This window comes from Callospermophilus lateralis, chromosome 1 (genome assembly GCF_048772815.1).
Source record: "Callospermophilus lateralis isolate mCalLat2 chromosome 1, mCalLat2.hap1, whole genome shotgun sequence".
NCBI classification, from domain to species: Eukaryota; Metazoa; Chordata; class Mammalia; order Rodentia; family Sciuridae; genus Callospermophilus; species Callospermophilus lateralis.
In genome coordinates, this window is record NC_135305.1 from 67130980 (window position 1) to 67141090 (window position 10111).

Below are 10111 nucleotides of genomic sequence, written 5' to 3' on the forward strand. Positions count from 1 at the left end.
ATCACTGTCTCCTGATACAGATATTGGAGACTTTTTCTTGAATGAAAGCAAGACAACTGCAGGTGGTAGCTCAGTTCCCAAGAAATTCCTGGGCACAAGACCAATAATCCTCATAGAGATGCTTTCTCCATTGTAAGGAGCATCTGCCATGGACTTGTTGGGACACACTGGGACTCTTTAAGTTGCTGGCCATAAGGGACAGCAATGATAGGCATGCTTTGTCATGTCTGGTTGCAATTGACAAGGAGCTGTAAGGAGCACTAGCATCAGGCACACTTAACAATGACCGGTTACACTTGATAGGGAGCACAGCTCCATGGACATGCACAAAGGACATGTCCTGTTGCAATTACACATTATCTTACTGGACATAACCAGTGTACATTGACTTTCACTGGGTGAAATCAATCACCAATGTACACCACCAACTTGGAACTATCTTTTAATCACTTATCCTGCTACAACAATGCTGTTCCGAGGACATAAGAGAGACTGGCCACCTTGCTGTCCAACCCCAATTCAACTTCACCATTTCCAGTTGTTGGCTGGAGAGAACTACCAGACAAGGACAACTCTGCTCTTTGGCTAAGAGAAGTCATGCGGCAGCAGAGGTATTTTGGGGTTCGTGGTTGCCCTAGGATAGTGCCATTTGCTTATAGTGTTTAATTAGTGTGCACTGAATGCTAGTTGGGGTGCTCCAGCAAACTCAACACTTTTTCATTAATTGTTTATATTTGATAATTGGTGTGATCAAATATACGCTTGCATTTAAAGGCAATCTGCCCCTGAGTAATTATTTAATAGTGCCACCAGTGACATCCATCTACCCAGATCTTCCTGGGTGATGTTCTCCCCCCTCTCTTTATATTGGGAGTGGTGGGTATTGAACCCAGGAATGCTTTACCACTGAGCTACATTGCCAGTCCTTTTTATTTTGAAACAGGGTTTTGCTAAGTTGCTTAGGCTCTTACTATTAGATCCTTACTTAGCATCTGGAAGACCATCTTAAGTGACAGCCTTCATTTTAAAAAAATATTTATTTATTTTTTTGTAGTTGAACACAATACCTTTATTTTATTTATTTATTTTTATATGGTGTTGAGGATTGAACCCAAGGCCTCACACGTGAGAGGTGAACACTCTACCGCTGAGCCACAACCCTAGAACCCTCCACTCACCCAGCCACCATTTTAAGAAAAAATGTTTCTTTCCTGCCCAAGGACATTTCTGAGAAAGGCTCACCACTCCCTCATACCAACCCAACCCTTAACTGCCCACATTAGGACCTGCTTGATTCCTGAGTCTGTCCTACAAAAGTCCCAGAACCCAAGCCTGTTTTGCCTCTCACCTATAGAGAGATGGCCTTTACTTTTCAGCTCTGACAAATAAACTGTCGTGTCTCTGCCTGGTCTCCATCTTTCATTTCTCTCTTACTTGTTTCTCATTCCTCACTTTCCCTTCACTCACTAAATTGCTGAGCCTGCCCTCCAACTTGCCATCCTCCTTCCTCAGCCTCCAGAGTCACTGGGATTGATTACAGGTTTGATCCATGGCTTCTAACTACTCCTTTCCTTCTTCTTAACCCTCTCCTTCTTTATCTTCTTGATGGTACTGGTAGTTGAACACATGGACATTCCACCACAGAGAATTATACCCAACCCTTTTTATTATTTATGTTTAAATTTCTGAGATAGGATCTTGTTAATTTGCCCAGGCTGATCTTAAATTTGTGATCCTTCTGTCTTAGTCTCTGGAGTAACTGAAATTACAGATACACACTATGGAACTCAAACGTCTTAAGAAACTTTTCCAGGCCCAGCCCACTCACAAATTCCACTTTCTCTTTTCTTTATCCTCATGTAACCTGTTGGTCTTAGGGAACATCTTTGCTTTATTTTTTATTTAATTTCATAGACTTCCCTAAAATTCTTCTCTCTCTTTCACAAACCTAGTCTGAGTTCCTTCATAATAGAATGAAGTACATTAAACTAAGAACGCATTTATTTCCCTGTCTTTAAGAATAAGGAGAAATTGACTGTCAGACCCTTCCGAGATAGGGGAAAATCATTCTGTATTAATTACTCTTCTTATCATATTTACAACAATATAAGATTATTTATAGAATTTTATGTTATTATACTTTCATATTATTAAATTATAAATACTATATTTTCTCATAACAATATTGTGTATACTTATATATAATAATTAATGTAAAATTAATATTTTAATGTATAATATTCTTATACTATTTTATGTTATAAGTTTTAAGATCTAAATTTAATAAAAATTAAATATAAAATATTACATTAATATATTGTTACATCATTGTGCTATGAAACTGGCATAAACATTCTTATGTTTCCATACAACCTACTATTAACATAACTGTCTAAACATGGGATAGTGTGGGGAAAGGTGCTGAAAGATTATTTCCCTAATGAGACAGCATTCCATCATAATTGCCTGTGTTAATTATCTAAAAGAGAATTTGCACCATGGCTTTTTAAAAAAACTTAACACTTAGTAGAATCAAAGAATCTGTTGCCATAATTACCTTACCCTATTTTATCTAATTAATATCAGCATTCTTGTCCTTTAAATAAAACTCCCATTGCATCTTTTAATTTCTTTATTTGTTTTAATTAGTTATACATGACAGTAGAATGCATTTATGCACTTTGATATATCAAACATAGATGGGATATAATTTGTTATTTTTCTGAGCATATATGTTGCAGAATCATATTGGTCACTTAGTCATATATACACATACAGTAATAACATCTGTTTCATTCTTCTATCTTTCCTATCCCCACATCTCCTCCCCTCACCTCCCATCACTTCCCTCTACCTACTCTAAGGTAACAATATTCTTTCCTAGTGCTGCCTTATTGTGAATTAACATCCGCATATTAGAGAAAACATTCGGCCTTTGGTTTTGTGGGATGGACTCATTTCACTTAGCATTGTTGTAGGGACAAACCAGGCAAGGCACTGAAGATAGCTGGAAACAGTTTTATTTGGCTGCAGCCAGGTTCAGAGGGCAGAGCTTTTGCTGTAATCAATTAATCCCCTGAACCCCGAGTTCAGGGAATTTCAGAGTTTTATACCCAGCATGTAAGGGGAAGGGCTCATAGGTTCACAGTTGTAGAAGATCACATAAAAGCAGCTTTTTCTTTCACTGTTTTGGGCAAGCTAACCCTTCAAGGACAGCACCTAGAAGGGGAGAGCTTCTTCTCCCCTTTCTTTCCTCCCCCTGCCAGCTGTTACCATGGAGCCCAGTTGGTAACATATCTTAAAAATATAGACACCTATGTGAACCCCAGCTCAAGGCCAGAGGCCTTGTTTGCACATTTCTACAAAGTACCATACTGGATATGTTTGTGAAAAACTAGTAAGGGGGTGTCCAGCACCTGGAGTGCTGATATCTTCCCAGCCAGTGGCCAAGTAAAACAGGGTGATGCGAAAATAGAAAGACTATCTACATTGGATTCTTTTGCAGAGACTCTTTTGCTGACAGTCCTAAAATCTTTGGGTAAAGATTTCTGAAGAAGCCCAGTTGAGTCTTTTCTGTGAAGAAAAGGTGATGCCACTTCAGCATGATATTCTCCAACTTCAACCATTTACTGGAAAATGCCATAATTTCACTCTTCTTTAAAGCTGACTAATATTCCATTGAGTGTATATACATTTTCTTTACCCATTCACCTATTGAAGTACACCTATGTTTGTTCCATAGTCTAGCTATTGTGAGTTGAGCTCCTATAAACATTGATGTGACTGTGTCACGATAGTATGCTGATTTTAAGTCCTTTGGGTATAAAGCAAGGAGTGGGATAGCTGGGTCAAATGGTGGTTCCATTCCCAATTTTCTGAGAAATCTTCATATTGCTTTCCATAGTGGTTGCACCAATTTGCAGTCCCACTAGCAATGTTTGAGTGTATCTTTTCCCCCACATCCTCACCAACATTTATTGTTGTCTGTATTCTTGATGGTTGACATTCTGACAGGAGTGAGATGAAATCTTAGAGTAATTTTGATAAGGGAAGTGCATGTGGTAAAGATTTTTCTCCCAATCTGTAGGCTCTCTCCTCACATTATTAATTTTTTTTATTATTTATTTATTTTTTGCTGAAGAGAAGTTTTTAATTTGCATTCATGCCATTAATTGATTCTTGATTTTACTTCTTACACTTTAGGAATCTTATTAAGGAAGTCAGATCCTAGGCAGACATGGTGAAGATTTGGTCCTATTTTTTCTTCTATTAGGCACAGGGTCTCTGTCATAGTGCCTAAGTCTTTGATCCACTTTGAGTTGATTTTTGTGTAGGGTGAGAGATAGAGGTTTAATTTCCTTTTGCTACATATTGATTTCCAGTTTTACCAGAACCATTTGTTGAATAAGCTATCTTTTCTCCAGTGAAAGTTTTTTTTTTATTATTGGTTGTTCAAAACATTACAAAGCTCATGACATATCATCTTTCATACATTTGATTCAAGTGGGTTATGAACTCCCATTTTTACTCCAAATACAAGTTGCAGAATCACATCGGTTACACATCCACATTTTTACATAATGCCATATTAGTGACTGTTGTATTCTGCTATCTTTCCTACCTCCTACTATCCCCCCTCCCCTTCCCTCCCATCTTCCCTCTCTACCCCATGTGCTGTTATTCAATTCTCTCCCTTGTTTTTTTTTCTTTTTCCCCTTTCCCAGTGAAAGTTTTTGGCACCCTTGTCTAGTATGAAATAACTGTATTTATGTAGTTTTGTCTCTGTGTCCTCTATTCTGTATCATTGATCTACAAGTCTATTTTGGTGCCAATACCATGCCATTTTAATTACTATAGCTCTGTAGTATAGTTTAAGGTCTGGTATTGTGATGCCTCCTGCTTCACTTTTCTTGCTAAGGATTGCTTTAGCTATTCTGGGTCTCTTATTTTTTCCAAATAAGTTATAAAAAAAAATAGTAACACAAGGCTGGGGTTGTGACTCAGTGGTAAAGCACTTGCCTGGCATGTGTGAGGCACTGGATACAATCCTCAGCACTATATAGAAATAAAAAAATAAATAAAATAAAGGCATTGTGTCCATCTACACCTAATAAATAAATAAAAGATCAGAAAAGATCAGAGAAGAAGGCTGGGAAACCTGTAAATTTCAAAGCCAAAAGGGATATAGTCAAAGCATCTTCAATGTTACACAGTGAAGGTTAGTTTTAGATAAGTTTAATTATTAAATCAATAGACTTTAACTAATGCAGATTACCCTCTATGATGGGACTTGGGCCTTATCTAATCAGTTGATGGTTAAAGAGAAGTGTGGGGGCCAGACACTTTGTCAGGAGGGTGTAAAATTGTGATGTATGCAGTTGAGGGGAGAAATAAGAAATGTCTGCATGCTTCTGCCCCTTTCAATGCTTTATTCACTCAAATTACTCAATACAGTTTCACTCTATAGGCTTTTAATCAATAAAATGGCAATCCTTAATGCTAGGCACTGCAATAGACATAATCAATTCATAGCAAACAATTCTAGATTAATTCTAAGCACTGCAAAATACTCTTAATCATGATAGGCTAATGGCAGACATTTCTTCTGCGTGCTAAGTTCAAATGTCTTAAGCCTTAGGCTTTGAGTCCAGCAGATACACATTCACTTAGACAGCCATGACCAGGTCCAGAACCAAGGAGGCTTTTCCTGGGGTGAGTGGACAACCAGTTGAGGAGAGGGTCATAGGGAGAAGTTGCGACTCTCACCAAGGTCCAGAGGAGGCAGTAGAGTTTGAGAGTGGTGAGAATCACACAGAAGATCAGGAACATGATAAGTCATGGGATATCAGGTCCTCATCAGGCTCTCCAGCTCGAGTGCATTCTTGTTTCAGTTGGCTCAATCCCCGTTCATTTGCTCTATTAATTGCTTTTGACCCTCCTTTCAATTTTATCAGCTACCACCAGATTTCTCAGTAACATCATTTACCCTGGAGTCAGAAACATCTAGTCTGGTGGTCTCCACCATGATCTTCTCACCTTTTCCTCTTACCAGGTCAGGACAGTCTGCCAGGGGCTTCACTCTGTTTATCATGGTAAGGGGAAGTAACTTGTTTATGGCCATACTGGAAGGCTCTGTGGGTGTGCCTGGTCAGACTGCAGGTTCTAAACTGGAGTTTTTAAAATGGAGTTGCTTAGGCTCAAGCCTAAGGCCATCCTCACACACTCTTTTAGTTCCAGAATTGGCTGTGTCTCTATATAATAAGATCTAACATTTATTCACTGATAGATGGTTTGCATATGCTACTCATTTAATTTCACAACAATCTAACATGGTAGGGATTCTATTATCTTACTTTGACAGATGAAGGAGAGTTGAAGAAAGAGTTTTAAGACACTTGTTCAAGGTGATATGGGTGTTCAACCATAAAAGAAAAGAATTCACATTTTAGGCCAAGCTTAATTGATTGAAAGAGTGAGTCATTTTATTCCTATTTAAAATTTACTCCTTTGCATTACAATCCTTCCCCTCTTCTTCCATTACCACCCATTGTATCTCATCCTCTCTACCCACAAATCAAATATATCTATGTCCTGGGAAAAAATATCTAGATAATTCAGTGGGTTTGCTTTTGTTCTTTTCTTTTTAATGAAAGTATCCAGGGAATTTGCTTCTTTCTCATTTCATTATGATTGTAGAGACTTGGCTTGTGGTCTTTCCTATATCTTCTAGGAATGGAGGAAAATCTTTCAAACTTGATTCTCTCAGATAGCAACACATTTTCATGAACACCCTTAGGTCAGTGTTTAGAAATTCATTGCTGTGATTGATCCTCCTGTAGCCTGGCTGGGATGTGAAAGACCTAAGCAACCTCATTCTACTTGGGACCTCATTTTGCTCTGAAACTTAACCCCTGACCTACTGCAGTCCTAAAGTCAGGAAAATACCACAGAAAGCTCTGTGCAAAAGCCTCAGATGGTGATTGCCTAAGATAGGCCAAGATATCAAAATATCTGAAATTCCACATGGCCCCCACCTAGGTGTAATAAACACTATCTAAACCAGAAGCCCTTCAGCTTGGCACATACCCTCCTTGAGACACCCTCACGGTTTAAACCAATCATTTTTAAGTGCATCAACCCCTTGAACTAACCAATAATCCTTTCCATATTCTTTCCCACCACTTGATACGCTAATCATGTTTTAGAGTTGTTTTATGATTTTCCCGCGGAGTGTGATGATTTGCTAAGAGATGCTATGATGTATGTGAAGTCCCTGCCTTCCCCAAAGAGTGTATAAAACTGCTGCAAACCCTGGGCTCAGGGCCTCTCAGCATCACCAGTTGCTGTGTGTGCGTGAAGGACCAAGCTAGCTCGCAATAAACACCTCTTTGCTGCTTACATCAATCTTGGCCTCTGGTGGCTTTTGGGGAGTCCCGAATTCGAGCATGACAAATGAAGCTTGCTTTGTCATTTGTTTGGTACAGATCCTAGAACAGCCTCCACTGCTTTATACAGCTGCAACATGATGCTAGATTCACAGTCCAGAGTCCCTGGGGTGACTGAGTGGGCTCCATTCCCAGGCTTTCTCCTTACTGTCCAAATGGTATCTCTCCCATACTTTTTGTTGAAATCTTGACAGGCCAGCAAGGCTAATTTTTAAAAAATAATAAATAAATAAGTGGTTCTTCAGAAGAGAAACCTCTGCAGGAAGCTGTTGCTGGTGCTCTTAAAGGGAAGTCTCTATCTGGCAGTGCTTCCTGAACTTTACTGTGACTCTGAATCATCTGGTGTTATTGCTAAGGTCAGGTTCTGCTGCTGGGGTGGGGTCTGAGATTCTGAGATTCTAGCAAGCTCCCCAGTGCTGCTGCTGCTAAGGGAACAAGAACTGCAAGGATGTACACACCTGTGCAGAGCCAGCAGACTGCCTTTCAGTGTAACCATCTGCTGGCCAGATTGTTAGTTTGGGCTGACCACAAAAGTCATGCTAAACAGTAAAATCTGCCTCACTTTCTCCCACCTTGTCACTTGTGCTGGGAGCAACACAGTGGAAGGTGCAAGCTGTAACTTGTAACCAAAAGACACATTAGCAAAAGGAAGCTCCAGAGGGAAAACCCAAAGGTAGCCTTTTGCCATGACACCAGATTCGTGACACTTGAGCTGAAAGAGGGATGATCCCTGGAGGAGGAACCCAGAACAGCTGGTTTGAGCCTTTAGCACCCTTGTTGGCTGATGCCTTCTCAGGGTTCTCAAAAACTAAAGTGATAGGAATGTGTAGGATCTAGGGTGCCAGGTCCTGCTGCTTCTGATGAAGGCCCAGTTCTTTCAATTGACTCTAATTCCTACCCCATTGTCTGCATTCAATCATTTCTTTTGCCTAGTTTATCAACTGTGGTGTGTTGATGAGTCCACCTGCAGGGTTCCCAGTCTCAGCCCTGGTCAGGAGGGCAAGTATACTACCAGAGATCAGCAGGGGAGGGGCTCTCTCTGTTGGAAGAGGGCTGCTGACTTCCCCACTGGCCTGCATGGAGCAGCATGTAGCACACAAAGAGCATATTGATGGAGGCTGGTACAGATAAAATATGCACTGAGGGGCTGGTATCCTAGTATACCACCACAGCCAGGGGAGAGGGTACTCTCCTCTCCAGGCAGGAGACCCTCTCATCTGGCTATTGGGGTAGGCAGCCTATATACCTCTGAGCCAGTATAGAGGGGACTTGCCCCACGGGCCGGAGATACCTCACACCTGGTTGTCAGGAGAGCTTATGTACTGCTACAGGCCAGGTAGAGGGGACTCACCCCTCCAGGCGGGAGACCCTGCCCACCTGGGTGTCAGGGGGAGCTCATATAGTCCCCACAGCCAGTAGAGTGGGGACTTGCCCCTCCAGGCAGGAGACCCCTCCCACCTGGGTGTCAGAGGGGAGCTCCTATTCCATGGAAGCCAGGGTGTAGGGTATATGCCACTCCAGGCAGGAGACCCATCCCAACCGGTGTTAGGGGGAGCTCTTATACAGCTGTAGCCACGTTACAGGGAACTCACCCCTCCAGGCTGGAGATGCCTCCCATCTGGGTTTTGGAGGGGACTAGTATACCCCCGCAGCCAGGGTAGAGGCAACTCGCCTCTCCAGGCTGGAGAACCCTCCCACCTGGGTGTGTGTGGCGGGGAGCTCTTATACCACTGCAGGTATAAAGTGGGGACTTGCCCATCCAGACAGGAAACCTCTCCCACCTGGGTGTCACTGGGAGCTTGTATACCACCTTAGCCAGGATAGAGGGGACTCACACCACCAGGCAGGAGGGCCCCACCCACTAGGGTGTCATGGGGAGCTCTTATACAACAGCAGCCAGGGTACACTGGACTCTCCCCTACAGGCGGGAGATTCCTCCCACCTGGTTGTCAGGGGAGCTCCTATATAGCAGCAGCCAGGGTCGAGGGTACTCGCCCTTCCAGGCAGAAGACCACTCCCACCTAGGTGTCCCATGAGGGGGCTCCTATACCACCCTTGCCAAGGTAGAGGGGACTCACCCTTCAAGGTGTCCGGGGGAGCTCCTACACCACTGCAGCCAGGATAGACGGGACTCGCCCCTTCAGGCGGGAGACCCCTATCATCTGGATGTGTGTGTGTGGGGAGCTCCTATACTGCAACAACCAGGATAGGGACGACTCACCCCTTGAGGGGGAGACTCCTCCCACCTGAGTGTCAGGGGGATCTAGTATACCGCACAAGCCAGGGGAGAGTGGACTCACCCCTCTGGTCGGGAGACTCCTCATTCTGGGTATTAGAGGGAGCACATATACCGCTGCAACCCAGGCAAGGGACCGAGCCCACAAAAAGATATTAGGGACCCAATGATCAGAAGGCCCTTGCTCCAGGAAAAAGCCCTAGGGAAAAAGAGGAAAGGGTGACACTAGGATGAGGAGACAGAGGGTGGTGCAAAGGGCACAGAGGGGATAACGCTAGGGAGCCAAAGCAAGGGGCCCTAGGTAAGCCACAAAGAGACACCAGGCAAAGCACAGGGACTTTGGAAAGCAGTAAGGAGCTCTGCCATACAGCAAGGTCTGGGGACTGTAGGGTGAAGGGTCAGGGTGAGGGAGGGCTGTGTTGGCTTATTG